Below are 4,234 nucleotides of genomic sequence, written 5' to 3' on the forward strand. Positions count from 1 at the left end.
TGTTATGGTCTTCTTCCAGTTGCACAGTGGATTCCTTCCAGAGAGCATACTCCAAAGATCCCAGGTTCAATCTCCACTTGTGACTATCAACAAAATACAGTAAAACTGTTTTTGTACAACAAATGTCTAATAAATTGCCATATGTGTTTCTACATTGACTGTTCTATAACTATCTTCAACAGTAAGATAACATTAACACATGTAAACCTCCATGAATTGTTCCAAATGTCATTTCATCATTCTGGGAAGATCGTAATACCAATCCAAGAACATTGATGGAACGTTTTGTGCACACTGATCCAAGCATTGTAAGAATGTCATCACAACTGGACAGTTGAAGTGTTTCGGGAATCCATCTCTTGTCATATCCCGACAATGTTTCCATAACCTAAAGACACGATTAAGGAATTTTTAAAAGAACATTCAAAATAAATGTGTTTTGGGAACGTTCTTGCAACATCAGCAGAACAATTGGACAGTTTTCTTGTTTTGGCAACATATCTCTTCTCATGTCCCCATAATGTTACCACAATCAAAATAAATGTGTTAGGAACTATTAAGGAACATACTAAATATGTTCTGGGAACGTTCTTGCAACGTCAGGCGAACGTTTAGTACATATGTTGCATAATAATCAGCACAACTGGACAGAGTTTTTGTTATGAGAACATTCGCCGCAACGTAACGAATGTTCTGGGAACTATCATAGAACCAATCTTGGTTTACTGGGTTGTCACTACACTGTGGCAGCCAGTAGCATTTTACATAGGTGGCTCACTGTTGGGTGTTGCGTTGGTTGTGATATGAGACTGGATTTACAAAAAGCCCATAATACCCCTAGCGTTTAACTCTGTGCCATCGGGATCGGCTGTTCCTAGAGCTTTGGAGTGTATAGGCTGATACAGAATAATCTGTATAGAGTATTGGGGAGAGGGACTTAGTGATTTGAGCAGTAAAGTCTCTAAGGAAACAGCATGGCCGTGTGGGACAACAAGGGATTCCAGCAGGCATTTCTAGACAGATTGAGTGAGGACCCATGGGACGAGTGAACTCGCCACACTGCTGTCAGTAGGACTGCACTCGGAGGTGATAGACTGATCAAATAACATTGACCATTATTGGATCTCTGAGTCTGTTATTTTATTGCTACAAGTTCATGATGAATAGCACATAATGGGAGGGGAAAGGAGGGGTTGTTGCCCTGAAATAACCTGACTCTCCTCCACAGGACGAGATGGTCAGGAGAGCTGAACATGATGACAACCTCTCAGTTACAGTGCTTATGTTGGTATGTTTCTTTATGACATAACCCAAACACAGCAGCCACAATAGAACAGATGCACAGCAAATTACAGTGAGGATGGATGTGTCCTTTTTCTGATGGAAATGCGAGCGAAAGCCATTCATTTCTGACTTTACTCAGATGCAAACTGACACATGAAAGGGACTATCTGCATCCATTTAGCCTGTTGCACGGACATTTCATTTTTTAGTAAGGCCTTCAATGCATAAGGACCAAATTGGATTGGACAAATATGAGTTCATAGTGTATTATATAAAACAAGCTGAAGACAAGACCACTTTAGTCCTGGAAAGGCAGTGTGGAGGCGGAAGAAACGAAGCAAAGAGTGAAAGTTGAAAATGAAAATCAATGCCACAACCAACCTCTGCATATTTTCCTTCACATGTAATGTTTTTTTTCTTGTTCTCTGTGTGCAGCACATCAGTTTCATTACACAAGGTCCACAACAGACTGATCAGCTTTGAGCTGATTTCATGTGATGGGTATCGATGGCCTGTTTTCTAAAGGAGTCTCTCCAAGTCCAATGTATGAACCTTGGCATTGTTGTGATCAATTATGGTAACGTACTGAAATGCCACTAAAATTCTCAGAGAATGCCTGGCCACTAAGATTCAGAAGCATTGTTTGATAGACAATGTCTGTTTAACTGTTCATCAAAGGAGACAAAGTCACTATCCTAGGAATTATCATTGAATTAAGGTAGCATTTAAATCAAATCAAATTTTATCTAGGGTCCTGTGTGGCTCAGTCGGTAGAGCATGGCGCTTGCAACGCCAAGCGTCGTGGGTTCGATTCCCACTGGGACCACCCATATGTAAACGTAGTGGCCCCAGCCGACTTGTAAGTCGCTTTGGACAAAAGCGTCTGCTAAATGGGATATATTATTATTATTATATTATTTGTCACATACACATGATTAGCAGATGTTAATAATGCGAGTGTAGCGAAATGCTTGTGCTTCTAGTTCCAACAACGCAGTAATAACAAAGGAGTAACCTAACAATTCCAAAACTACTGCCTTATACACACAAGTGTAAAGGGATAAAGAACATGTACATAAAGACATATGAATGAGTGATGGTACAGAACTACATAGGCAAGATGCAGTAGATGGTATCGTGCACAGTATGCACATATGAGATGAGTAATGTAGGGTATGTAAACATTATATTAAGTAGCATTGTTTAAAGTTGCTCGTGATATATTTTTACATCAATTTCCATTATTAAAGTGGCTGGAGTTGAGTCAGTGTGTTGGCAGCAGCCACTCAATGTTAGTGGTGGCTGTTTAACAGTCCGATGGCCTTGAGGTAGAAGCTGTTTTTCAGGATCTCGGTCCCTGCTTTAATGCATAGCAGGGTGAACAGGCACTGGCGGTTATTGTCCTTGATGATCTTTATGGCCTTCCTGTGACATCAGGTGGTGTATGTGATGCGTTGTGCAGACCTCACTACCCTCTGGAGAGCCTTCTGGTTGTGGGCGGAGCAGTTGCCGTACCAGGCGGTGATACAGCCTGACAGGATGCTCTCGATTATGCATCTGTAGAAGTTTGTGAGTGCTTTTGGTGACATTTCTTCAGCCTCCTGATGTTGAAGAGGCGCTGCAGCACCTTCTTCACGATGCTGTCTGTGTGGGTGGACCAATTCAGTTTGTCCGTGATGTGTACGCCGAGGAACTTAAAACTTACTACCCTCTCCACTACTGTCCCGTCTGCCCAGCGCCGTCTGAGCTGGCCGTCTGCCCAGCGCCGCCTGAGCTGCCCGTCTGCCCAGCTCCGCCTGAGCTGCCCATCTGCCCAGCGCCGTCTGAGCTGGCCGTCTGCCCAGCGCTGCCTGAGCCGCCCGTCTGCCCAGCGCTGCCTGAGCTGCCCGTCTGCCCAGCGCCGCCTGAGCTGCCCGTCTGCCCAGCGCCGCCTGAGCTGCCCGTATGCCCAGCGCCGTCTGAGCTGCCCAGCACTGCCAGAGTCTCCCGTCTGTCCAGCGCCGCCAGAGTCTCCCGTCTGTCCAGCGCCGCCATAGTCTCCCATCTGTCCAGAGCCGCCAGAGTCTCCCGTATGTCCAGAGCCGCCAGAGTCTCCCGTCTGTCCAGAGCCGCCAGAGTCTCCCGTCTGTCCAGAGCCGCCAGAGTCTCCCGTCTGTCCGGAGCCGCCAGAGTCTCCCGTCTGTCCGGAGCCGCCAGAGCCGCCAGTCAGCCAGGATCTGCCAGAGCCGCCAGTCAGCCAGCATCTGCCAGAGCCGCCAGTCAGCCAGGATCTGCCAGAGCCGCCAGTCAGCCAGGATCTGCCAGAGCCGTCAACCAGCCTGAGCTACCTCTCAGTCCTGAGCTACCCTTCAGTCCTGAGCTACCCTTCAGTCCTGAGCTACCCTTCAGTTCCGTGCTGCCCCTCAGTCCGGAGCTGCCCCTCAGTCCAGTGGGGCCCTTTGTTAGGGTTCCTAGGCCAAGGTCGGCGGCGAGGGTCGCCACTCAAAGGACGCTAAGGAGGTGGAATAAGACAATTATGGAGTGGTATCCACGTCCAGCGCCAGAGCCGCCACAGCGGACAGATGCCCACCCAAACCCTCCCCTATAGGCTTAGGTTGTGCGGCCGGAGTCCGCACCTTGGGGGGGGGGTACTGTCACGTTCTGACCATAGTTCTTGTGTGTTTTCCTTGTTTTAGTGTTGGTCAGGACGTGAGCTGGGTGGGCATTCTATGTTGTGTGTCTAGTCTGTCTGTTTCTGTGTTTGGCCTGATATGGTTCTCAATCGGAGGCAGGTGTTAGTCATTGTCTCTGATTGGGAACCATATTTAGGTAGCCTGTTTTGTGTTGGGTTTTTGTGGGTGATTACTTCCGTGTCTGTGTTTGTTTCACTGCACAGGACTGTTTTCGGTTTTCACCTTTATTGTTTTGTACATTTGTAGTGTTTTCTCGGTATTCGTCTTTATTAAAGATG

The 4,234-nt window shown here is 47.0% G+C and overlaps 1 non-coding gene across 1 annotated transcript; it reads left to right on the plus strand.

Annotated features, from left to right (window-relative positions):
• Positions 1-2,034: 2,034 nt before the first annotated feature.
• Positions 2,035-2,110, plus strand: trnaa-ugc (transfer RNA alanine (anticodon UGC)). The gene has a single exon. It is a non-coding gene; the product is annotated as a tRNA-Ala (tRNA).
• Positions 2,111-4,234: the final 2,124 nt, after the last annotated feature.

This window comes from Oncorhynchus masou, unplaced genomic scaffold (assembly GCF_036934945.1).
Source record: "Oncorhynchus masou masou isolate Uvic2021 unplaced genomic scaffold, UVic_Omas_1.1 unplaced_scaffold_78___fragment_2___debris, whole genome shotgun sequence".
Lineage (NCBI taxonomy): Eukaryota > Metazoa > Chordata > Actinopteri > Salmoniformes > Salmonidae > Oncorhynchus > Oncorhynchus masou.